The sequence below is a fragment of the Eurosta solidaginis genome, chromosome 2 (genome assembly GCF_040869045.1).
Source record: "Eurosta solidaginis isolate ZX-2024a chromosome 2, ASM4086904v1, whole genome shotgun sequence".
Taxonomy (NCBI): Eukaryota; Metazoa; Arthropoda; class Insecta; order Diptera; family Tephritidae; genus Eurosta; species Eurosta solidaginis.
The window spans coordinates 267,524,184-267,552,078 of record NC_090320.1 but is presented as its reverse complement, the minus strand read 5'-3'; the positions used below and the strand labels follow the sequence as shown (position 1 = coordinate 267,552,078).

General features: G+C 36.1%; 2 protein-coding genes across 23 annotated transcripts in view; one reads left to right on the top strand and one right to left on the bottom strand.

Moving 5' to 3' along the window:
- bun (bunched) overlaps window positions 1-14,009 on the bottom strand; it is a 594,108-nt gene extending 580,099 nt beyond the window's left edge. For 5 of the 13 annotated variants that reach the window (XM_067767877.1, XM_067767875.1, XM_067767873.1 and 2 more), the window contains exon 1: window positions 13,647-13,804. The gene's annotated coding sequence lies outside the window, so the exon portion shown is untranslated. Of the gene's footprint in view, window positions 1-9,096; window positions 9,315-9,730; window positions 9,920-13,646; window positions 13,815-13,878 lie in introns of those variants that run through there. The other 8 variants (XM_067767885.1, XM_067767884.1, XM_067767883.1 and 5 more) reach the window with 6 other exon arrangements.
- Window positions 14,010-27,274: 13,265 nt separating this feature from the next.
- The window catches only part of LOC137240910 (uncharacterized), a 190,587-nt gene continuing 189,966 nt past the window's right edge, over window positions 27,275-27,895 (top strand). For 4 of the 10 annotated variants that reach the window (XM_067767863.1, XM_067767866.1, XM_067767871.1 and 1 more), the window contains exon 1: window positions 27,275-27,702. The gene's annotated coding sequence lies outside the window, so the exon portion shown is untranslated. The remainder of the gene's footprint in view (window positions 27,703-27,895) is intronic. The other 6 variants (XM_067767865.1, XM_067767864.1, XM_067767869.1 and 3 more) reach the window with 4 other exon arrangements.

Genomic DNA, 27,895 nt, shown 5'->3' with positions numbered 1-27,895 from the left:
CACCTTTCATTTGATACCCATATCGTACAAACACATTCTAGAGTCACCCCTGGCCCACCTTTATGGCGATATCCTTAAATGGCGTCCACCTATAGAACTATGGCCCACTCCCTCTTAAAATACTCTTTAATACCTTCCATTTGATACACATGTCATACCCATTCCAGGGGTACCCTAGGTCTTTTTCCTACATAGTAATTTTTCCTTATTTTGTCTCCATAGCTCTCAACTGAGTATGTAATGTTCGGTTACACCAGAACTTAGCATTCCTTACTTGTTTCACTTAACTACGCATTTCTAAATAGAGTTTCAAAAGAATTTTTGAAATTCAATGATATATTTTTTTAATTAATATTTTCTAGAACATGAAAGTAATACACTGTGGGACAGGTGAAGAAAGACTTGAAATTCCACGGTGCCCCTTAACGATCACCTAGTCGATTAGTCGCCAACTGATAATGAATGAAGACGGCGGCCGCAATGGTGTGGTGGCAGCGTATTCCACCTACCCCACCGAAGGTTCTGGGTTCAAGTCCCGAGCAGACTAACAAACAATAATTGAATTTCTGCTATGAGAAGCTTTTCATAGAAAATTTATCTGTCTTGCAGTTACCGTGTGGTGACGTCCCGCCAATTTATAGAATAAATTCCAACGGAGCACTATGCAAATTGGAAGAGATGCTGACTTATTACTTTTTATAGTGACAACAATAAAGCAGCTCAGTTTGGTACTAAACCAAATGTGGAAAGGCTTGATTAGGATATGCATAAGACAGAATCTTGCCTCGGGGTTCGCACACGTATCGGATGCAGACATACTATAGATTTCTGCAAATTTCTTTCTTAATGAATTTGCAGTGAAATAATGAACAGAAGAAATTGAATGAGTATGAATGAATTGATAACACATAAACTAATAATAGAGAAGATGATTAAAATATGTAAGTACAAAGTACATAAAAATACGTACATATACATATTTTTATTGGAAAGGAACTTTAGTGTGTGATTTTTTTTCTTTCTTTTATTCTCACTCCTTTTAACACTACAGTGGAATGTAATGTAAACTTTTGATATCGAATAAAGTGACTAAGTTGGAAAAAGCGCCAGCTAAGGTGAAACAAGGATAACTGGAGTGATTTGTTACACAACGGGCATAATTGCCGAGTTGAAGGGGGAGACATCTGCTGAGTTGTTGATTCATACTGGCATGTGTTAGCACGCAGGATGATTAGCTGGCGATATCAGTCAAAATCCAGCTATTGATGGTGATGATGATACCTTAGCGTATTTCTGGTACTTGATTAAAAGCATGAATATGTGTGAACTAGTAACCGGGCAAACTAGTTATCTGCTGGCACGCCCTGTCTCTAAAAGGAGTCTAAGGAAATTTGCAGTGTCAACAGAGGTGGACCATATGGAGATTGGTGTTAGAGGCGTAGGTTTCAAATTACAATTTAAAAGATGATTGGTGTCATGTGGAGACACACCGCATGCAGGGCATACATTACGTATGTCGGGGTTTATTCTAGACAAGTTAGAGTTTAACCTTATAGTATCTAGAACGAAGTGGCGGCCGCCCACAGTGGCATTTTTGCATGATTTAGACGTGACAAATGAATAACTCACTGAAAAATTAATATATTTCATCCTTTTGATCACAATTGAACATACCTATATTTAAATTTATTATCTTCTTTAAACCATTAAGCAAACTCCAAGAAAATTAACTTTGGTGTAATTCGCTTGAATCGATCTCATACAAGGTTTGATAAAAAAATTCGAACTTTACTGCAGCATTCATCATACAATCCTTCGTCTCTATTTACTCCCTCCCTGAAACAGTACACACGTGGTCTAAAACGCCTTTATCCTTTTGCTTTTGGCCACATTCTGCAATCCACACCTCATACAACTCCCTCTTTGTGATCGTCATTAAATCAAAAGGGGGACCTAAGGGGATAAAAACTCATTTGAGTTATATGCAATATTGAATTATTGTAGAAATTCAAAAATTATTGTGGTACAGCGTGGTTGAAACTTTTGGCAGGCCATTCTTTTCACGGTTTTATATATTTTCAGCACAAAAATAATACACATTAAACAACTCATAATTTCGTAAAAAATACTGAACCAAAAAACTTTTCAACACTTGCAAAATTATATAATTATGAGTAGATTTTAAATAACCAAAAAATATTTTAGCTTTTGTTTCACCACAAATTTTTATTTAATTTTAAACCACGTGTTATTTCACTTCTGTCAATTGTACTACTGACAGTTTGACAGCAGATTATTCAATGAAGAACAATAATTATAAGAAATGATAGGTAATTACCGTTATATACTATGGACATTTTAAAAACAAACTGCATTCAAATTAAAAAAAATGACTTGAAAATTTTTACTTTTTCGCGTCTAAACCAAGCAAAAATGCCACTGTGCGCCATGGTGTGATAATAACGTGCTCCACCTACCACACCGACGATCCTGGGTTCACACCCCGGGCAAAGCAACATCAAAATTTTAGAAACAAGTTTTTTCAATTAGAAGAACATTTTTCTAAACGAGGCGCCCTTCAGCAGGGTTTAGCAAGCACTCCGAGTATATTTCTGCCAAGTAGGTCCTGCCCCGCCAATTTGTAGAAAAAATTAAAAGGATAAGCTCGGCCTAAAATCTCTTTGGAGGTTAACGCGCCTTACATTTTTTTATGCATCTAGAACGAAGTTAGACCAGGTTGACTCGTGTCTCCATTGATAGTGTGCTTTCTTCTTTTGCAATACAAGGATATTGTATATTGATAACAGGGTTCAACGGACGTGTACTGGCAAAGGCGTTTACCGATTCTGTGTGGATTTTGCTTACGGCCTATTTATGCTTGTCTGTGTTCTTTTCGGAATTGAAGGAGGATACAGAATCTGTGCGAATGGGACAGTCAAAATTAGTGAATGACCGTGTAGGAAATCACTCCAAATAGGAAAAAAAACCCGCCAGCGCTACACCTCAAGTTGGGCCACATGAAGAAGTTAGTCAAACGACTTGACAAAACAACGAGGCTTTTTTGCACTTGGAAGCCGTGTTTCCAAAACTAAGTGACGCATAAATCAAGGAAGGTATGAAAATATTTTCAATTTATATATGCGATTCACAGCAACTAACAGAGTACAGACCATTGATGGAATTTTTTTTATTAATTTTCTTGTTTACAATAAGCGTCGTAACTTAAACATTTATCAACCGACTTTGAAAACCATGACTTTTCTTTCTCTGGATAAATAGTTCTTTGAGAATGAATGTAAAAAAATAATTTTTTTTATGATTCGTTACATAAAAAAGACGTCAAAGTGTGAAAAACGGGGGAAAAAATGATAAATCTTACATAACTTTTGGAAAATGTCCCAAATTTTTTATATAAAGTATAAACAAATATATATCAGCTTAATACTGTTTTCACACAGACGGCTTATTGAATAATAAAGGCAGTTTTCTACATTAAGACGCTTATTGAGCTCAATCTTCCCTATAAAATTCGAATCTATAATTATTTCATTAGTAGCTAATCGAATGCATAATGAAGTCAAAAGCACAATGCAACTCTGTTGGGAGCGTTCAGTTTCTTAGTTTTTGGTGTGTTCAGTGCTTAAAAATGTCATTTGTCAAAGTAAATGTCATTGTCTGCATGGCGGAACGATACAAGGTGGCCGCATCGAACAGCTGATTATAACCTTTTTTTATTTGATTTGATACATCAACTTCCGGCGCTGTACGATTTTGACATTTGTCCATCGAATTTACAAAAACAAAGTACATGGAATTCTTATTTATGTATGTAGATATGTCACCATGCTGCCACCTTGTACCGTTCCGCCATGATTGTCTGTCATATAGCATTGTCAATTTATTCGCTTGACATTTCATCCTTCATACTAATCGAGCAGTTACTTCTGTGTGAAAGAAAAAAATTTACGATTTCATTAGAAGGTGAAATGAGATCATTAAGTTTCTGTGTGAAAACAGTATAAAGCTTGAATCTTCTTCTCTCCGTAAAACCGTAAAGCGATCGAAAATCGGTTAAAACACGACGACGTTATGATTGTTAGAGTACGCGCAGTAAGCTCCCTTAAGCTAGCCCAAGCTTTCCATCTCAATCAAAAAACGAGGCCGTACTAAATTGCACAATATTTAATGCTAATTTAATACGGGTTAATTAAGTTTATTACACTTGTTTTTTTTTTTTAAATATCAGAGGGTAACGTATTTAATTAGAGCATATTTAATTTATTGTTTTTTTTTTTTTTTTAAATATCGAGGGTTGAGCCAGCTTTAACTTAAGCTAGCCCAACCCTCGATATTTTTTAAACAAGTAACGGTGTCTAAGTTCGGGTGTAACCGAACATTGTATACTCAGCGTGAGCTTCAATTGTACATTTCATTTCAAATAAATTACTTTTCTACATAACACGTGGCACCGCCCGTTTAAAAAAATGTCTCCCCATTTCGTCTTACAATAAAACTTGATAAGTGAAATATCATTGATTCAACACTATTTTTTGCTAAGTTATAGCTTATTATTCTAGTCTACGACCCTTTTAAATTTGTTTTATATCTAAGTTGCCGTGATCTTTAACCGATCCCGTCCATTTTTACTAGAAATATTTTCTGCTATAAGGAAAATATGTACACCCGAAACATAGAAAATTGCTAAGTCATAAAAGGGGTGGTGCCACACCCATTTTCAAAAATTTAGGTGTTTTCCAATTTAATGTTTAAATTCAATTTAGAAAGTAAAATTCTATTGATACAAAGCTCTTTTTCGCTAAGATAAAGCTTATTATTTTCGTTTACGACCCTTTTAAAAATCTTTTATATAAAAGTGGACGTGGTCTTTAACCGATCTCGTCCATTTTTTCTAGAAATATTTGCTGCTATAGGGAAAATTTGTGTACCAAATTTTATTACGATCCGTTAATTTTTCTTCGAGTTATGACTCCCGAAACATAAAAAATTGCTTAGTCATAACAGGGGCGGTGCCACGCCCATTTTTTAAAATTTGAAGTTTTTCCTATTTACTGTTATAAATACACTTGGGAAATGAAATAACATTGATATAAAGCTCTTTTTTGTAAAGATATAGCTTATTATTTTCGTCCACGACCCTTTTAAAAATCTTCTATATGAAAGTGGGCGTGGTCCTTAACCGATTTCGTTAAATTTTCTTCAAAGCATTCCTTATAGTAAAGGTAACCTCTGCCGAATGTTGTTATGATAGGTTTAACGATTTTTCATTTATGATAAATAATATTTGTAAAATTGATTTTATCACAAGTGGGCGGTGGCACTCCCATTTTAAAAAATGTTTTCAAATATTTATGAAAAGTCTTAATATCGGTCCACACGTCAAATTTAAACAGTCTAGGTGTATTATTTACTAAATAATCAGGTTTTTTGTGTTTTCCAAAATGTTATATATATAAAAAGTGGGGTGGTTATCATCCGCCAATCTATTCTGGGTCCAGATAAGCTCGTGTACTAAATTTGGTGATGATATCTTAACATTTACTGAAGTTATCGTGTTAACGGACTGACGGACGGACATGGCTCAATCAAATTTTTTTCGATACTGATGATTTTGATATATGGAAGTCTATATCTATCTCGATTCCTTTATACCTGCACTCTGAGTATAAAAACAAGTGTAATAAATTTAATTAACCCGTATTAAATTAGCATTAAATATTGTGCAATTTGGTACGGTCTTGTTTTTAGATTGGGCTGGAAAGGTTGGGCCAGCTTGAGGGACCTCGCGCAGTAGGCCAAAAACGGGTTTTAGACAATAACTTGAAAATTTGGGGGTGTTAGACAATTTTGAAACACATTATCATGATGTACTCGTCAAGGCCTACAACGTACACTAGGTCACTTGAAAAGTGCAAAATCACTGTAGCACTGTGTTATTTGCGCTTTTGTTTCGATTCGTAGCCGTAATTGTCATGCAACTTCTCTACTCGAAATCGAAAGGAAGTATTAAACATGGAAGGCAGAAGGTGTAAAGTAGGCAGCTGTGTATGGAACTGCCAAAAGGAAAGTGAAAAAGTGAATCAACATTTTTAACTGCAACCACCACGACCAATACTGGCAACAACAAATGCGATACGTAGCATCGACAATGGCGATGGCAACGATGGAACGAAGCAGCCTACCAAATGGCATACCAGAGGGCGAACCAGATATTAAATGAGCAATACGTACATACTCGTACATATGTAGAAGAAGAGAAAGATAAAAGTAAATGGCAGAAAAATCTGTTTAGTTTATTTTGTGCTCCCTCTTTTGGATATCGGAATTAATGTTATTGAGATCTGCAATGATGTTCTGCCAAGTTAAATATTTTATGATGACAAAGACACTGGAGGAAAAGTAGACATAATGGATGTTGGTATGCAGAAAATTATTTTGGAAGTTTTAAGGCCCTGGCAAAGTTGAAGTTCCCATATCCATATAAAACAGCTGATCCAACCGACCTTATGGAAATCAATGTTATTGGTCAATGGTACCTACAATACCGTAACGCCCTAACCATAACCATACCATAGCCAACCAATTGGTTTTTGGTTTTTCGCCATATCCATGACCTAAAAATATTTGAGTTGGTGAATTTAATAACTTTTTGTATATTTTATTTATTTTTTTGGATACATTTTGAGTAAGAGACTTATTGTTTGTGGAATATGTTTATAATTTTTTGCGTTTTCTTCATTTTTATGAAAATTTTAAATTTTGAAATTTTTGTTATGGATAAGTAAAAATATGGTTATGGCTATGTCAACTTTGCCAGGCCCTTTACTTAAAACCCAAAAGAGAATATAAAAATTCACATGAGGAGTTGGCATCATTGTGCGCTTGCAATATGTACCAGAATATTTTATATTCATCTTAATTAAATCTGTTAAAAGGTTTGCGCGCTGCTGAAACAAAAACAAACAAATCTATGGAATTCATTGCATTAGCAATGGATGATTAAATGGAACCGGTATTTACTCTCCCAAGGTTTTGGAGAGTTTATCGATAGGTTTTGATTGTAGCGATCTCTCTGAGGTTGTGAAACAAAGTTTACCTAGTAACAAATTTTATTTTTGGATAATTTGCATGTAATTTGGCGTTATCGATGTAGATCCGATGCGTTCCGGAACTAGCACCTTAAGATACTAGATCTATAGATTGAACGGTTTGATATGACAACGTCGATATTCTCAATCAGCCAACTCCTCACACCATCTTTACAAAAGAACATACTAAATAGAATATGCCTCGTTTGAGGTAGAAAATAAGGTTGGGGAAGCTGAATAGCTAAAAAGTCAAGTTTTGCGATCAAGAACTCCAAGACTAACTATGATTAGGTACCTTAAGGCCCACTTGATTAAAGTCAGGTTATTTTTTTTGCTCGGAATTTAAAAAAATGTGTCAAAAATGTGTGAAAATAAATCCTCAAGTTTGGTTAACTCTGAGTTAAGAAATTAACTTGTCGCTCTGCAAGTGGGCCTAACCCTTTTTTTGGATTGAAATCCTTAATAGATTTCATATCTGGTTTCAAAGGATCTTAAAAACACAACCGGGTATTTGTTGTTGTTGTAGCGATTAAGGAAATTTTATGGAGTGCTATCGATGTTGATGGTCCTTTGCCGGATATAGATCCGGTAACAAGCACTATTAAGGTACAAGCCTAACCATCTTGTGAACGATTTAATATGACCACATTGAACCTTCTAGGCCATCCCTCCCACCATACACTAGTTTCATGGACCTTGGGGTAGCCAGAGTCTCGGCTGCTATAGAAGCAGGATTTGCCACATGTAGGTGAGGTTGACAATTGGGTTGGAGAAGCTATAAAGTGCGCTGACAGTCCCTTGAAAGGGTTGCGCTACACAGCCCTTTGAATCATTGTAGTATTTTAGTCGCCCACGACAGGCATACCTACCCTTGCCCGCTGGCGTAAAACTGAGTACTTCATACCTGAATGTGGAAACAGCACGAAATGCATTTTCGGGGTTATTCTAATTTCAAAACACTCCTCGACATAGGCGCAACAAAAATCGCAAATGTGTTTCCACATACACACCGCCATATTTTCAATGGTAATGTGAAACTAATACCTCCTAACACCACTGACTCTATGGCCCAAATCTGTTGAACTTGATAATTTCCTTGGACTTCTTTTGGAGGATACTGATAGCGTTTCGTTAGATTTGTGACCTTTTGGATGGGGCAGACCACCGCTAGAGTTGGTGACAGTTTTTCCAATATTAAATAAGGTGACTGCATAGCACAATACCTCACATGCACAATTGTTCACACCGGAATAGCTCGGATTTTTGGTAGGGCTGTTATGACTCTGTTAGATACGTCAAAGACTTGCTATGATTGTAATCTGTAAGATTTGTCCATCCAATTTCATAGATGATTAGTTACGCAATAAACGCAAAATGATCGAGTAAGAAACGATGTATCGAGATCCTATTTCCGGTTTGACCTTCACGTCTTGAGCCGTTTCAATGGTCCACATTCACTGTTATTAACAGCTGCTTCCTTCGTAACATTGCATTGCACACACAATTATGTAAAAAAAAAAAATATAGATAAGCAAATGTAGCTGCAGTTGCCATTATTTATTAGCTTTCAAAAAAGATAAGAATCGGATGGGTCTAGCCTTGAACTATTGAAGTTATTTGCTTTCCATTTCATAATCCTTTTCAGACTCAACCAAAGTATTGCAATTTTGTCAAGTTTTACTTATTCAATATTTCTTTCTTTCTTTTCTTTTTTAACATTCTTTCACTTCAACATTCTTTCAAATCAGAGAATGTTCTCTGGTCAATCGTAATACAAAATGACTGGGAAAAAATAAACCGTCCGCAGCGACGGCTACGTTTTTAATTAATTCAAGTCCAATTCGCCTAAAAAAATGTATTTTCGATTAAATTTTCCTAATTAAATTCTTGCCATGAACACAAATTAAACTATATATTGTGGAAGCTAAACAATAACAACTAAAACGCCGCATATACAATACTCCCAATTACTCATCACATTCCTACTCACTGTTGGTAGCCGTAAGAAGATATTTATCTATATGAATGCTTCGTAAATTTTCACAAACACACGCGGCGGCTTTAGCGGCGACTTTGACGGTCTACCATCCATCATCTTTGCATTTCGGCATTGTGCAAAATTTTAGTTTTTGCGAAATTTTTGCTCATGGCTTCGTATACTTTTACATATATATCTTCTCACATTTTCATTTATTCCAATATTCCGAACTGAACACCGAAAGAAACAAGCAAATGTAAAGAAACGGAAACGAACAAGCGGTTATCAGAGAAGATAGAAATAAAGAGACGTCAGAGCTCGTAATTTTCGTGATATATATTTGTAATGTACAACTTTCGGCGTAACTTTAAATTGCTTCTACACATTTTCATGAGATATTTTTGTTTTTTTCGAGGGATTGTATTAATTAAACAATTCATCCTCTTTCCAACAATCACAATATATACTTCTTAAAAATATGCAGAAGGTAATTTTCTAATATCCGCAGAAAGTATTTTCTATCTTCTTGCTTTAACATGCGCTGTTTTGATGTTGTCGGCCTCTGTTAACTACGAATATTTATCGGTTCACAGGCAAAAGGCAGCAGCACACATTTACATCGATTTATTGCACTAAATTTCTTTACCATTTTACTATTTCAATTTATCTTTGCGAATATAACATTTATTTGTAATAATCAGTTGTAATTGTAACACTAAACATTTCTATTAGCACTTTCGTTTAATAATTTCTATTTCAATCGCAATTTAGTGAAATTTTTTCGCGAAAACTTCATTTTGCCAATCAACCGAACGACGACGACAACGAAGTGTGGAAATGACACACGACAAGAAAATTTTGACATTTGTACGCGCTGCGTAAGAAAGCCGTAAAGTATACGTTTGTACAGATGTGTATGCATAACAGTGATATGTAATCTCCTTGACAGTAAGCATTAAAATTGATGCGAACACGAACAAATGAACGTACAAAAGGGAATATGCGATGGTGTTGCCGTTACTGAAATTTAATCAGCAGCAATTAAATGACAAAAAAGAAACAATGCCGCAACGTTAACCATTAGTTTAAGCTGTAGTCATTGGTGCCTTTTGTCGTATCCATGTAGTCGTATCCCTAACGTAATCAGCTGTTTATCGTTACGACGGTAAACCAAAACCCAATTGGTTGGCTACGATACGGTTACGACCTTAGCGGCACCAATAAGCCGGAGTCATTGGTGCCGTATGTCGTATCGCTGTATCCGTATCCCTAACGTAATCAGCTGTTTATCGTTACGACGGTAAACCAAAACCCAATTGGTTGGCTACGATACGGTTACGACCTTAGCGGCACCAATAATCGATTGCATTGATTCTCATAAGATTGGTCGAATAAGCTGTTAAAAGGTTACCGATACGGATACCGATAAAGCACCAATGTCTCCAGCTATAACCGATTGCATTGATTCTCATAAGGTTGGTCGAATCAGCTGTTAAGCTGGAGACAATGGTGCTTTATCGGTAACCGTATCGGTAACCTTTTAACAGCTGATTCGACCAACCTTATGACAATCAATGCAATCGATTATTGGTGCCGCTAAGGTCGTAACCGTATCGTAGCCAACCAACTGGGTTTTGGTTTACCGTCGTAACGATAAACAGCTGATTACGTTAGGGATACGGATACAGCGATACGACATACGGCACCAATGACTCCGGCTTTATAAGGTTACCGATACGGTTACCGATAAAGCACCAATGTATGCAGCTTAAACGTTCGATAAATTGATGATTTCTATCTATTAGACTGTCGGTATATGTTAACAAGAAATGTTGCCTGGTAATGTTAGTGATAAATTCATTTAGATAATTCTATACGACAGCATGACACTTTTAATACACGACCAAAAATATCAGGAGGGCCGATTTAGGTGCCAGATTCGCGAATCCGCAAACGGAAGATAAAAATGTTGGGTCTGATCACAAGCACGATTGCGGAGGGACTTGGAGGTCAATTCCCTAACTGTGAAAAATTGGAAACTCAATTGCACACACAATTTACACTTTAAATTTGCATGCGATTCTGTAAATTATTGTGCACATTGTTGGGCTGAATGTGCACTGAATGTAAAAGTCTTATGTCAGTGAGAAAATATTCATCAAACGCTACGAAAACAAAAACGTCATTCTACAACAGTGCGTATGAGTTTTGAATGTCACAGTAGTGTACACTGGCTGCCAACTCGCGAAGTTTTCATCAGTGAGTTTTAATATCTTTTGAACGACTCAAAATTTTTCTTTTCGGTTTTCGGATTCGCCTTTCTGGGATCAAAACGCACGCCTGCCGATATTTCTGGACGTGTATTAAGAACGTCATGCAGTCGTATTGAATTACTTTTATGTATAATAAAAGCAGATATTTGCTGTTGGGTTGAGTATAACCTTATTAAACATTTCATCAGCCCATGTAGCCCATAATGATATGGTTTAACTACCCAATTTAATATAGAAATAATAAATACGCAAAGTTAATTTTCTTGTTTTCACACGTTCCATTCCTAGTAGCAAAATTGTTTGCAATCAAATTTGTCGGTGGGCCATTTTATTTCCGCTTTGTTTTATTTCATATTGCTATCTCGAAATGAAGCACTACAAATTGTGTATTTCTATGAAAAAGCATCGAAGAAGTTAAGCAGGAAAACGAAGATAATAATGATAGTCCAATTTTTTGAGGTGCATATACATATCTGCAGCTTTTTTGAAAGATAGCCCATAGGAAATTATGTCAAAATATGTAACTAACCATAATTACATATTTTATTTTGACAATGAATATGCCCCAATCATGGTCTAAGGTGCTAATACGGGGTTAATGTAGAGATAAGGACTGTGATGATAGCGAAACCTAAGAAACATTTTTACTACTTTCTTTTGACACTCCATAAATACCAAAAACTTTTTAAAAGAACCGTTTCGTGGCTAGCTTCAGCCTTATATTGCCAAATTTGCGAAAAACATTTCCATCAATAAGTACCTTTATATATTATTTCTGCTTATAGTTCAGATATTAAAATTTTGCTTCGCCAACTATTTAAATCTTTGATCCAAAAAAAGAACTAGAGCATGATCTAGATTGGTATAGTTTAATTTTCATTTTGGTAGGCTTATTTCTTTGTGAAAAGGTGTCGAGAAAAGCGGAATGATAAATTGAAACAAAATATTATCAAACAGTTGCTTGAATAGAATAACGCGTCTTTTGGCGTCAGTCACGGTATTTTTGGACGTGCATTAGCGTGTCATGCTGTTGTATGGAAATACCAATAAAAATACATCCGTTATAATACAAATGAAAATATTTCGGTAATTCTAGACGACATCACACTCTCAATAAACGCTAAAAAATATGGGGGTGGATGTTAAAATACGCGTTTCTGCAAAGAAAAATATTGAGTTGTTCAAAAGATATTAACGAATAATTACTGCGAGTCCCCCAAAACTAGGGGTTCGATCCATAGCATTTTTGCGCAGACCACCTTTCTGCGTCTTTTGATACCTTTCCGAAGTTTCTTTTAAATTGCAGAAATAAAGACAAACATCAAATTTAAAAAGTTGTAATAACGAATTGACAACCCATATAAAACGTAGGTTTTTGAGTTCTTTTGGCGGTGCTTTTACGCTCTCTTGTGTTCAAAGTCAGCTGTTGAAAACGACGCAAAATCGAATGAGTTCAAGCCTTTATTCTCCTGGCGACCCGTCTTTCTATACCTATCTTGATTTTTTGGACGTGTATTATCAGTCGATCCAGGTTGTAAATTAACATTTGCAAACAATTATGACATTAATTGTCATGATAGTTTTCAGGATTGAATAGCAGTTATATCAAAGATTATCGAAAATAAAGATGTTGTAGGGACGAAAAATCGTGTGAAGCAAGCTTCACAAAATTCTAGTAGGTCACATTCACCACTTACCACAGCAGAATATGTTAAACTACCACTGTTTGTTATTTAACAATTATTTGTACACTTTTTATTCAGCTAATGTGTTCAGAATTTAAACTTTTACTCTCTAAAACTCTAATCAGTGTATTTCTGTGCTTAAATTATGTTAAAAATTGTGTTAAAGTTTTTGGTGTGGTGAAAGTGACCTACTAGATTTTTGTTACGCTCCGCTGCTTTCCACCGAAGTTTCCGCCAGCAACATCTTTATTTTCGATAATATTTGGTTATATTTAGGAAGTACGGCAACACCAACGGTTGTCGGAATGGCACAAAAAGTATATAACGAAGAATAATGCGAGAATTATTTGAAGATTCTTAACAGAAAATTATTTTTGTCCTCTTTGCCTCTGCTACTGTGGCAGAAACCGTGACGGTGACGTCGTCGACTATGCGCACACACATGCACACGCACAAACACACACCAGCTTGTACAAAGGAACACATTTTGATCAGACGAAGAAAAAAACCTAGCGCAGCCAAAACTTAGCCGTCGTTTAATCATTTCCAATTTGCACATCTTTTCATTATATCACATTAAGTTATTAATTACAATTACACGTACTTTTATTTGCACAATTATAATTGTTTAAACGCTGCGTAAATTCACATTCTACTTGCAAAAATATTTTTTCACAACGAACCGAACAGACGACTGCGAACGAATGAACTAATAAAGCACGAATGTCAAAAATCTGACAGAACGCAATTGTCAAAATGTTGAAATGGTGGGAAGTCAAATACGAGAAAACATTTTAGGAATACTTATGTATTACAGTCTATACACTTTTATTTACTTTTTCAACTATTCGTTTTGCAAAAAATCAAACAAGTTTAACAGACAGGACGGACGATCAAAAATTCTTTTCGTCCATCATCTTTGACCAATCAGCAATGAAATAAAATTATTTTGTTTCCTTCATTCCACCACTTTCTATTGTCAACGAAAATGTTGAAAGAAAATGTCAAATTACAGGAATTACAGAGCTCTGGAGGAGATTTTTGCCAAGTCATAATTTTGAAACAGTAGATGTCGCTGATGGAAAGGTTTGTGAAAAGGATGGGATAGATTCTTTACTCTATGGTGAATAAGCGTTGTATGTAAAAGAAATAAGAATGCACGCCGCTTGGTGAGGTGGTGGCAGCCAACGTAGACTCTGCAGGAGGGAGCGAGCATTCAGTTTCGCATCCTTCTGTGAAATAAAACAAGTATCAAGTGAGCAAAAGGACATAAGGGAGAGCTCCATACATAGCCTCACCGACGTTCCAGGCATTGAAGAATTTCATCTCGTCTGCCAGCTATTTGAATTATACATATGTAGGTGAAAATCGCTGAAGTCGAAAAGTCCGAATGGACGCTCATGGACTTGTAGCTTAACTGCTTAACTTAGACCTTGTTTTTCAGTGCGAGTTTAAACTCCAATTAAAGTTGACTAGAGTTTAACCCTGCCACTTCGGCCGCTTAAGCAGAGATGAGCAGCAAAATTTGATGCTATCGAACAAAGTGCCAAGGTTAAACTCTAGTCAACTTTAAATAGAGTTTAAACTTGAAAACCCAGCCTTAAGGCCCCATTACTGATACTTAGCATAGACTTGACTTGACTTGGCGTAAACTTGGCAACTTAGCCACGATTATACTTCACTTAGCGCATACAATCTGGCATCATAATCAATAAATGTCAATTTGTATGACAAAATGTCAAAATGAAAGGGAAACAAACGTCACTTAGAACTTACATAGAAAATCAAAATTCAACAGACTTCTAAGTCAAGTTAAGTGTTGCTAAGTTTTGAGTAATCAGTAACTGCAGCGTTGATTTAACAGAACTGTAAGTGACAGTTCTCAAGCCAAGTCAAGTCTATGCTAAGTATCAGTAATGGGGCCTTTAATCTGAAGAACTGGCAGGAGTACCCATTCCGTATATGATCGGCAGCTAAGGCTTTCAAATTAAAAAGTCGCACAACATTTATGACCGCTGCTAATCACGTTAACTGTAAAAATTGATTTGAAAAAATTCTTATATGACCCACATCCGAAGATATAGAAACACCTCATCTCCTCCACTTTATGTTACCAGCTTATGTATATATTTATATAGGAACGATATCGCTGGTCGTTGTTGCAAAACAGCTCCCTGAGGTTAAGGGAATGCTTTGTCGGTCGATCCGTCAGATCTCTGAATTCTAGTATCCTCTTGCGATAGGCATGCCTTAAGGCAGGAGTAATCTAAACCCGTTAAATTGCTGGTTGCTGGCTGGACCTGGCTATCTGAACTTATGTACATACACAACGATTTTAGGAGGCATGCACATCCAATTGTCAGCCTTACCTACACGAGGGGAATATTTAGCAGGCGAGGCTTTAGCGACCCCAAGTTACACATGGAACTAGGGGCGGGGCCGTATGGCCTAGCAGGTTCAATGTGGTCATGGTAATTGCTCCCGTGATGGTCGGGCTAGTACCCAATGGTGCTTCCTACCGGAACTTACCAGATCCATGTATATCCGGCAAAGGACCATCAACATCGATAACACTCCATAAAACCTTCAGGGAGTTAATACAACAACAAAAACAACTCATTTTGCTTTGTTGATTTTCCGACAGGGTCGATAATTGATGTATAATTTATGATGCAGAATTTTAATCCGGGGCGTCGGCTCAATCAAAAATTCAGAGTCACAAAAAATTACCGTAGAGAGTATATTTACATCTGAACATAGGAACGGTTACCTTTTGTTGAAAAGATAAATTTTGTACGTTGTTGTTGTATATTGGAACGATTTTCCGTCATCACTTGTCAAATTTGGTTTGGAGACAAACCGGTATCGGCGTTGCGTCGTCATCAGTGTTATTTTTCTTTCTGATCTGTTGTTTTCGTTTATCTTGTCCCTGTAAAAAATCGTGCAATTAATCCCTAAATAGAGTGGTCTCCAATTGAACTCTTTTGTGTAAATTGGGGTATAATTGAACCCCTCTAGGCGCTTCCGGGTACAGTTGGGATTAGTTAGTTTTAAATCCATGTACAAACGGCAACGAAGTGGGTAAAATAAAAAAAAAAAGATTACAGTTGATTGATTCGAATAATTTGAGGAAAATGCGGAGCCCTATATCGAACCTAAATCACTTGAACCATATGTTCTATTGAATTTCCATAGATGGATTCAGCAATTTTTTGCAAGTTTTAATATTGCGTTTAAAATGCACATAACGCATTTTTTGCAGGGATATTTATTATTCGTACATATGTACGTGGGCATTAGGGTTGCCAAATTTTTATTTCGGGTTCCCGGGACAAACATCAAATTTGAGCCAAATTCCCGGGATTTTTTAAAATTTCCCGGGACATTTGAAAAATAAGAAACACCTATATATTTGTATGGGTTGCTCATTCGGCGCAATAATTTTTAGATAGAATTAAACTTTTTAAACTCATTTATTTATAACAAATATTTTTATGAAACAGGCTAACAATTAATACGTTTACTGTGTTTAATGCGAATTCAATATTCCATGGATTCATTTTCCAAACGTTATTTTAAAACACAACACTTCCCTATCTAAAATGAATATTTAGGTGTGCGAAATGTCAAACATTTAATTCGAATTCAATATTCTATGGATTCATTTTTCAAATGTTATTTTAAAATACAATACTTCCACATGCAAAATGAATATTTAGGTGTGCGAAATGTCAAACGTCTTCCAGTGAGTTTTACAGGTTCGCCTCACGCTCAATTCTCACGGGAATGCTCTGGATCATTGAGAGACTTGAGAAGCAGATGTCGTGATATTTTCGCACACGTGAAATGTGATAGGCAGATGTCGCCCCTATTCACACAAATTCAATAATAAATAATAATTTTTTTATACAATTAGAACACATGGTTCATTTGTTGCGCTAGTTGAAAAATGAATATTGTGCAGTGCTGCAATGAGTTGACCTGGTCTTGCAATTAAAATATATATTTTATAAATACAATGGAAAATAAACGCTTTTGTGCGAGTTTTTCGACTTATACCGTGAATTTCCAGCACTGTGGAAAATAAATAGTGAATTTTTATACAATTAATGCCTTTTTTATACAATTAAAATACATGTTTCATTTGTTGCGCTACTTTAAAAATGAATATTGCGCAGTGTTTTCGAGCCGTGTATGTCAAAATTTTCATTTGCAGAAATTTCGTCGTTTTATATTTGCGCATGGTTTTTGTGTCATGTATGGGCTGTATTAAACATTGTAAATTTTACCAAGTAGCGCAACTAACAACTGATCGGTGAAAATTCGCACATTCACACGCACAGTTCTCGACTCAATTTCAAAAACAAACTTTAGATTATTTAACTCAATTTTTAAAGTGAGATAATCCTTACGAATTTATGTATATAGAATATATAAGGCGTTTTTGTTGTTATTAAAACAATAGTTTTATTTATATTAAAGCTTTTAACATTTTTTTTTTAACTTTGAAAAAAAATCCGAACACCATTACTTCATTATATGACATTCGACTGCCTAGTCCCCTGCCTTTGAAATGAATTTGTTTCGTTTATTAACGTTAATTATCGTAACGAAATGATATCGGTTCGTTGGTTAAGCATGCCTGTAGTAAACAATGGTATTAAACTCATCTATATAAAAAACTGCTAATGTGTCGGAGCTATTACGCAGTATTATGAAACCTCACAAATAAGCTACAGGGTGCCACAAATTCAGAATTCAGAGTAGCAGCCAATATGTAATGCCTAGGCTACGTTTCCACTAAACCCAAACTCAGTGTTTGGTTGTTTCGTACGCCTGCTAAACACGTTCAAAAATACCTGAGGAGGTGTGGCAAGACACGTTGTAATCTTGGTACCCATCAATAATCCGAAAGTGAAACTTTGATTTTTCTCAAGTGATAATATTTGTTTGGTGGAAATGTAGCATTGTCGCCATATTGGCCTCGTAATAGGTAATCACATTTTTAAACAGCAATACTTATTATGCTGGAATAGAGATACGTTTATCTTATTTTGCTTCTGTTGATGGCTGGCGTTGACGGTTTTATCGGAGTTTGTAGGAAAGTTAACTGATCTGTTTGCTGATAAGAAAAAAGATTAGCAGCAACTTCATAAAAATAAAAGTACGAACTTTTGCATACTGATCTATGTATATGTTTTTGTATGTTAAATAACAAACTGGAATTTTTCGAAAAATGTATGAATCAAAGAGATTTATGGTTTAATCGAAAATTCCTCGTAATGTTTATGGAGTCTCAGTGGGCGTTTTTAATCGCGTCAATTGCATATTTCTTGAATTCGTTGGGATGAAATGACGGCCTCTATCATAAGCCATCATCCCGCCGCAAAGATCCTGAGCCAGATAAATAATTTTGCATGTAAATGCAATAACCATGATTTGAGCCAAATAAATCCAGTAGTGGAATTCACTAAGTTATAACAATCCGATTTGTCGATTTGTTAATTAACTATTTTGTCGCTTGCCTTATCGATTGTACTATTCACTAACTAAGTTTTAACGACTCGTAATAAATGACATTTAAATTTCGTTTTAATAGTAGAAAGGTGGCAGCACAGCTTAACGAAACCTAAAAAGTGCGAAAAGCACAAAAGGAATGCCAAAAATAAATAAATTCCGTATACTAACTGCTCTTAAAAGTCATTATTGTGCAAGTTTTTACATATTTTAACAAAAGGTAAGTAAATGCGGTATTAACTTCTTTTGTTCTGTACAGCATTCAAAACTCCGTTGCATTCAAGTGGAATAGGTTATCTACTTCTCTAAGAATGTGTCTGTCCACTGACGATGGTCTTAGTAATTCTTCATCTTGCGATAAAACGTAGCCAAGTAAATGCCATTTGATTTATATATAAATAAAGCAACTTTTCGTGTTTGAAAGTATTTAAATAAAGTTCCGATTTTCTTTTTCAACTAAAATTGCCAGAAATGTTAATTTCGTGATTTTTAACGCAGCCAATTTACTTGCCGTTTATTTAACAACACAGCTGATCGTCGATAGTTACTGAATAACGAAATCGTTAAATTTATCGATTCGCAAATAAAGCGATGGCAAATGTCGCTAAAAAAGGTTAGTGAATTCCGCTACAGATAGAAGTCTGGTTCAATTTGTGAGCCAGATAATTTGTTAGTTTCTTATCTTTAGTTTGACAACGCTGCCTTTAATATATTTCAAAAATAGATGGCGCTGCTTGGCCTTTAGCTGTAGTTACGTTCCAATGACGCTGGAACCAGATACGGATAGAAATTTAACATGCAAATGCAACAACAACGTTGTGATCCTTATAGTTATCTGATACAATTTCTGATCCGTATATCAGTTCTGTTCGTTTCGTTTTCTATAGTAGATTTTTTGACAGCTAACCACTTTTGAGTTGGCAGCACTCATGGCTCAACTATATGGTTGGCTCATCTCTACAGCAACAACATACCTTTGTTCAGATTGTCAAAACCAGCGTGTTGGTGTTAGACGAATGTAATGGAATGAAAACATAAAACTTAGCAGCTTTTGTGTGTAGTAAGAAATGTTGTCAATGTGTTGGTTTCATTTTGAGTTTGCCATCTCCTCTGTCAAAACGATACCCTACTCCAGTGAAATGAAAAAAATAAAATCAGCTGATGAGATGAGCCAACCATATAGTTGAGCCATGGTAGCACTGAAATAAATACGTGTCCCCTGCAAAAATTGTTGGATTACGTGTTCCATTTTCTTCATGTTGGAGTACTCTAACAACACTCCTTTGCAATGCATTTGCGGACCACCATTAGCCGATCATTGCTCGTTTTTTAACGACCGTGATCACGACACGATGACGATCGAACAGAGTTGCCAAAAGTAAAATATAGCATACAAATAACTGATAATAAAACTTTTCTCTGGCAACTCTGATAAAATGCAACCGCGCACTGGTTTTATGTATACATACTATAGTATAGAGAAATATTAGTTTCTTTATTCACGCAAATGCTAAATAACATAAGAATATTCGTAGCATAAAATATAAAAGTTGCATTGCCCCTCTTCATTTACTTTCATTTTAAATTAAATTCACTCCGATAATTCTTTCCGACACAATTCCTCTTTAGTGCTTTGGCATATGATCCTCTGTGGGTGCTCCATGGAGTACTACAGTGAAAGTACTTTGGAAAGTACTCTCACGTATGTACTCTATGGAATACTCACAAACAAAGCGAGAGTGTGATCACCTACTCCTCTCCTCGGACATCGCATTGTTAATTGGAGCACTTTTTTTGTATGAATACAGATTAGTTTTGGAACACTCCTATACTCCTAAAGGAGTATTCCTTAAACTATTTATGGAGTACTCTCGTTTTTTGAAGGGTATACGTAAAAGATTTCGCCACATTTAAATGCAAAACACGGAAAGAGTAAACAACTTGAAGAAAATTTAAGGAAAATAAAGAGTTTATTTACGTGAGAAACTATTTAAATGTTAATAATTCTATCAATATCCTACATTTTTGTGTACGTTTCCTGTTCTTATTTTCAACAAAACAGATATTTTACATTAGTGCTACCAGCTCTCATTAAATTGATCCAAATCGTTCCAATGAGATTTGATCGTGAGCCACAGCTCGATAACTCAATGGAACGCTTCTTGTATGGGCTAAGTGAAATACAACGGCGACATCTGCCTCTCACATCTCATATGTACAAAAATATCACGATCTCCCAATGATCCAGAGCATTCCCGTGAGAAATGAGCATGATACGGAGCTAGAAAACTCACTGGATGGTGGCTATAGTATATTTTCTGGTCGATTATCGATAACAAAGTTATCGGCCAAAATGTAGTGGCGCTAAAACATGAATTTTTGTGCTTAATATGGGTATCAGATAAGAGGCGATCGCTAGGACCTCCGTTCCGTTTCGATATATTTATCGATAACAAAGCTATCGGCTAAAATGTAGTGGCGATGAAAAATTAACTTTTGTGTACAATATGTTCCATATTATATACCAGAGCTTTTAATTGGGCTTGGTCCCATTTCGATATATTTATTGATAACAATGAAATGTGTCAGTGGAAAATATCAATCAAATTAAATGTGCTTGCTCTACATAGTATGCCCATGTTAAATCCCGTTGAAAAATGTATCGAAATGCAATCGTTAAAATTTTCTGCGTATGTAGTCACTTCAAAATTATTCTATCCAATTACATACTTCATATTTCGACATATCAATCACATGAGGGCTTAAGCTATCACTTGTCCATTGAAATATATTCGTGCTCATGTGTTTCTGGTCTAACTTGAACATTTTATGCATTTGGCCCAAATAATATGTTAGGTATTTGATCGTCAGTTATGCATCGCATTGGGATTTGTTCAAAGCTATTTGAACTTTCGCGTGTAGTTGGTTCAAAAAAGTTATCAACTTATTTGTGTTATACTTTTCGAAATGCATGGAAGTTTTATGCTAATAAAATGTTTTGACTTTTGGAGAGATCATATTTCTAAAGAAATCCTGGTCAACTTCAGTGAATTGTTGATGATTGTGGCTTTGATATATGCCTTTGATTGTGGCTGATTGTTTAAGACTCCAAGTTTTTCGATTAAGCAGAAGTGAATATAATATTTGACTCGGCACCGTCTTCGAAAAATTTAGGGCTTAGTATTATTAGTCTTGCTCTTTATAACGTGAAATGGCTTGCTCTGAAATTTGGGAAAGCCGAAAATTTTTTTGTAATAAAATGTTCCGTTAGAGAAAGACGGTAAGGACAGAACGATAATGTTGGGGGTTTGAGGATGAGGAAATCGAACAGGATGAAGAGCGGTAAGCGCTAAGCGCAATTCACAGCTTCCGCAACCCAATGGCCACCTTCACCTACGCGGATTGAATTAATCATACACATATTTAGCAGGCAAGCCTATATTGCTCATGGAATTAGAGGGTGGGGATGGCCTAGAAGGTTGAATGTGCTCAAACTAAATCGTTCCCGAGATAGTGGGGCTAGTACTCTGATAGTGTTTGTTACCGAAACCGACCGGATATATATCCGGAAAAGGACCATCGACATCGATAATACTCCCAAAACCTTCGGTTTGTGTCTTTATCGCTACAACAACAACAAAAATAACAAGTAATTGTTAAGAGGCATCTATGAGAGAAGAACAGGAGGTAGGACAGCCTTTCAAGGATATGCTAGAGTAGTTTTAACTATCAAGCCTACTTCCACTTTTACACCTACTTTCGAAATCGGTCAAGTCGGGGTTTTTTATATATATCACGAAAACAATCCTGAAATAAGTCTTAAAAATCCCGATATTATAGTTAAAACAATTATGCTTCGGTTCCGAAAACTATTTAGCACCGTAATGTTTCCGAACTTCAAAATACAACTGAAATGGCTCCGATTTGACTCCTTAAACAAACCCCAAAGTGAAGAAACTTGTTTCTAAGATTTTGATGTTGCTTTACCCGAGGCGTCGGTGTGGTACGCGGAGCACGCCACCATCGCACCACGGCGGCCGAAAGAGTCGACTAAAATATCCAAATGATTCCAATGGTTGTTTAGCTCAACTCATTCGAGGGGTTGCCAGCGCAATTTATAACTTCTCAAACACAATTGTCAACCTCACATAACAGTGGCGAACTCCGTTTCTTTAGCAGTCGAGGCTCTGGCGACCCCAAGTTCCTCACGAAAGTGAAGGATGGGGGGCCGGATGGCCTAGAAGGTTCAATGTGGTCATATTAAATATTTCAGAAGATGATCCGGTTTGTAACTTAGTGTAACTTGTTATCGGATCGTACCGGGTCTATATCGGACAAAGGATCATCAACATCGATAACACTCTTCGAAACCTTCGGGGATTTTTTTATCGTGAGTGATACTTATACTGAATTTTATTTTAGGCTATTTTGAGCGTTAAACTATTAAATCAAATCTAGCGTTCGTTTCTTGCGTTTCCACATAAATTCTGTCGCAAGTGAAGCCGAATGGGAACGCCAATATAATCAAGCCTTCCTCCACCTGTTTCTCACAACTGACTTTATCAATTTCAACTCTCAAAACCTCGGTATCGATACGCCTAATTTCTGGCACAAAGAATCTTATTTCATTCGCATAAAACAGCCTTACTAATGTGGTCTTTGACCCACGATAAATAACGTTGGCATTATAAGAACAACATTTTTCTAGTACTCCAAAGACCAAAATCTCTTTCGACATCGTCCTTGCTTCCGAGGCATAAACTAGAACAGGTAAGACCGGAAACTTTCAGAATGTGCTTTTTGTTCGTTGCGCACAGACGTTACTTTTTAATTGTTTGCTCAGTACAGAGTAGCATTTGTTGGCAAGTGTGCATCTTGGTTGGATATTTAGGCTGACTTCGTTTTTGCTGTTAATAATAGGTAAAAAATATGGTGAAGGATTTGGCAATTTTTTAATTCTTATCTGGCAAATGTGCCGATTATTTCCTTGAGCAAGTCCTACTTTTATTGTCTCTTTATCCAGACCATATAACAATGTCCTTCGATTGCCGTCGATTCTTTATCGAAAAGTTATTGATATGTTGGAGGAGTGTTGCCAATTTGCTATAAAATTTTTATCGATTTGTTATAGGAGTGTTACCTAATTGCTCTCAAAGTATTGTAAATTTGATATAGATAAAGGTCTTATCGAGTTTTTATCGACGAGTTATAGGTTATTGTTTTTTATTTATCGAAAATTTATCGATTTGTTAACATGTAGCATTAGATTTTTGATCGGATATCCAAAAATTGTATGGGCGTGCTATCGATTTGTTATCGAAATTTTTTAATTATTAATCGAAAAGTTATTGATGTTTTCAAAAACTTGTCGATTTGCTTTCAATTGCTTATCGCGGTGCTATCAATTTATTATCAGCGTGTTATTGATTTTTAATATCGGAGTGTTACCAATATGTTATCGATCAATCATTGGGATTTTATGAAACCAATACCACCAAAACTTTAATATAAAAAGGAGACACTTCTCAAACCCGTGAAAAAGAAGCCGATAAAAAAACAATAAGAAGCCGATGGCTCGGCGATAGCAAACCGTTTCGTCAATGATGATTATACTTTCGATAATAAGCCGGTAACAAATTATTAGATTGTCGGTATCGGTTTTTACCGATAATAAGCCGAAGACAGTCTTCTCTATTAGCCTGTAGTTATTTGTTTCTGGTAAAGCCACCTTTGTGGTGAGATAACTTCAACCTCTGAACGAGTTCCAGTTAACTTCACGAGTACTTTGAGCTCACGTCGTTTTTTAATTGTTAAGAGAGATCGTTGCCGATCCTTATAGATCCTTGTAGGTGGCTACCAACTTCATTCGGATAGCCATTTAGGTCTTACATCCTAGACAGTAAGTTGTAGTGGAAGCTCAACGTGGAGCAAAGAGTGAAGAAGGCCTGCATGTAAAAGAGGGCTCATCGCCCTTTCTCTCTCATTGGGTATTTACAGCGATCGTAAATTAGAGGGGGTATACAGCTTACCAATGCTTAGCATTACGGGAGCCCTGAAAATAACCCCGACAGCTGCGCTGTATGTCATTCGGCACATTCCACCCGTAGACCTAGAAGCAAGGAACATAGCCTTCACAACTGCAACGAGGCTCAGAGCCACGGGGCAGCTTGAGCGCAGACCGTCCGGCCATAGTAGTATAGCGCCATCGATTACAGAGCGAATAAACTACCTGACTGCCTACCTGCGTTTCGAAAGTACTCTTAAAGCCACAATAGAGGTAGATGGTTGGCGTAAGGGTGGCCAAATGGCGGACGAGGCGATACATGTGTACACCGATGGTGCCAAGGTAGTAAAGCAGTAGAGTCTTCAGTATACCGTGCTGATCCGGAAATAAACAGATCGTACAAGCTGCCAGATCACTGTAGGGCTTTACAGGTGGAAGTAGTAGCCGTAAACAAAGTAATAGAGACACTAGAAGAAAATAGGTTAAACTGCAGCCGTCCCAACTTTTATATTAACAACAAAGCAGCAATCAAGGCAATAATCTCGCATAGCACAGCATCTAAAAGTGAGTTAGAGTGTAAGCAATCCTTGGAAAGACTCGGGACAGGGAGAAGCATACATTCATATGGGGTCCGAGCGCATATAGGAATAGACGGAAATGAAAAAGCGGATGAACTAGCTACAAAGGGCGCATCTCTTGAAGCTTGCTCCGTACACGTCCCAATTAGATTGGACGAGATTAAGAGAAGGCGAGAGGTGCACATGATAGACCAAGTGGGAAAGGCGTGAATCCAAACGCTCAGCTGTAAAGTCTCGAAGATTATATGTAGGTCTTACAACCTTAGACTAACAAAGTTACTCCTATCATAAAAAAGGGAGGACTTTACACTCATGTATTCTTACTGGACACTGCCTTCTGGCGTTACATACCTTTAAAATAGGCTTGGTGAGTGATAGCAGATGAAGGAAGTGCGGGTTGGAGGAGGAAACGATCGAGCACGTTTTGTGCTTGTGTCCTACACCTGCCAGGCTAATACCTCAGCTATTATATAGCTATCTAATTTAGAAGTAGCGAATGGAATAGGTGCCAGAAATCTTCTAATATTTGCTTAGAGGAGGGAGTTATTTTATAACATAGGTCCTGGTTCTTGTTAGAGTTTTTCAGAGGACGGAGTTATTTTATAACATATGTAGGTTCTGGTTTTTGTTCAAGTTTTTCCAGTCCAGTCGTTACACAAATTTATGGTAACACTACGGACTCATTCAGTCTTTGTGACGTCCTCATGTACCGGTCAGTTCAACCAAACATAACCTATAGGGCCCATTACTGTTACTTAGCATAGACTTGACTTGACTTGACTTGGCGTAAACTTGGCAACTTAGCCACCATTATACTCTACTTAGGGCATACAATATGGCATCATAACCAGGTTTGAAATTTATTTTTAAGTAAATGTCAACTTGTATGACAAAATGTCAAAATGAAATGGAAACAAACAAATGTCATCTCGAAATGTAAACGTCACTTAGAACTTACATAGAAAATCAAAATTCAACAGACTTCTAAGTCAAGTTAAGTGTTGCCAAGTTTTGAGTAATCAGTAACATGCAATGTTCATTTAACAGAACTGTAAGTGACAGTTCTCAAGTCAAGTCAAGTCTATGCTAAGTATGAGTAATGGGCCCTTAAGCCTCAACTCAGGTAACTTTAACGCAAACATAATTGGAATAGGTAATTGTGCAGTTTAGGGGCCCCACCCTAAAATTGGGCCTTTTTTGTTGAGTGAGGTATCAAAAGACGCGTATTCACGTCTAGATCAAGAATCCGAAAGCGGAAGTTAACTTTTTTTACCTGTTCAAAAGATATTAACGAAAAACCGAAAAAAGACCCGTGGCTACAGCCACGGTGATGCACAGTTTTTTTTGTGGGTACAAACACAACAACAACCACGTGAAAATTGACAATTTCAACTGCAAATATCTCCGGACAGAGATAACATTTTTCTTTTCCGCCTTCGGATTCCGCCTTTTGATACCACACTCGAAAATCTTGGCCCAACTTTAGGGTGGGGCCCTCAAACTGCACTACTACCTTGGAATATTCTCACCACCAAAAACTACTCGCTGGCGACGGTAATGCTATAGATAAAGCATCTTCAATTTACTGTAGTTTTCACCCGCTGTGCAAATAAACACTACTGTAGCTAAACATTAACCTTATCACTCAATCAGAACTAACATTGTCTTTCTACATATGTAATTTTATCAGTTATCTTGCTTCAACTTTATCTTTATCAGCTGCCACTGTCATATCCACCCTTGCAAAAAAGCTTAGCACAAGATCTTATCCATCATATGAGAAATAATTCCAAGACAGTAGTAGTTAGTAGATGATCTTAGCACAAAAAATAAAAAAATTACGAATATGACGCACTTTCATCAACATCAAGAAGCAGTTAATTTAAGATACAAAAAAAAAAAAAAAAAACTACTCGTAAATACGAGCGAAGCGGAAAAAAAACTACAACTTTGAAGAATAACTTAAGTGCGAATGGATAGTATAGATCACTGGATATGACAGTTAGTTCGTATGTGTAGTAAGGAACTGTGCAATGGTGTAACGAGCAACTCGTTGTCAACATTTTGAACGACAAGTGTAATATAACGATAAGATGAAAATCTGTTTATAAAACTTTTGACTAAGTGATAAAACGAATTTAGTCTTTGTTCGGACTTACACAACGAGAGTAGCGCAGGCAAATAACGGCATTTATGTGGCAGTGGATAAATTGATTAAAATTAAGAACTCACAATACAAAAAAATAACAATTAATAAAAATTACTTAAAGAACTGTGATTGGCAAGTGTGTTAGAGAAAGTGCAAATTCAATGAGGCTCAAAAAATTTAATGGAGAAATATTTGAAAGGAAACCCTAGTGCTAAGGATGCATCGGATTGAATAAAAGATGAATGTGAAAAAAAAAATTGTCTCAAAGAATTTGCACTGCTCAGATAGTGGAAAATTTTGGCTTTATGCTTTGAAGGAATAACTACAGTGGGATATTGACACAAAACAATTAAAAAAATTTTACAATAATTTAAAAGAAGTGAGTAGCGAAAAAGTGATTGTATGTTCGAGTGTAAGTTTTTCAGTGTGAAACATTAAAAGAAAAATTAAATATTTCAAGTTTAAAAAAACTGAGTCCGTAGACAAAATTATTGTTATATAAAAAAAAAAAAACAGAAAATTTAAATAAAATATATCCAAAAATTTCACAAAGAAAGAATTTCGACTTTGAAATATACAAAATATTTAAAAAAATTTTCGCTACA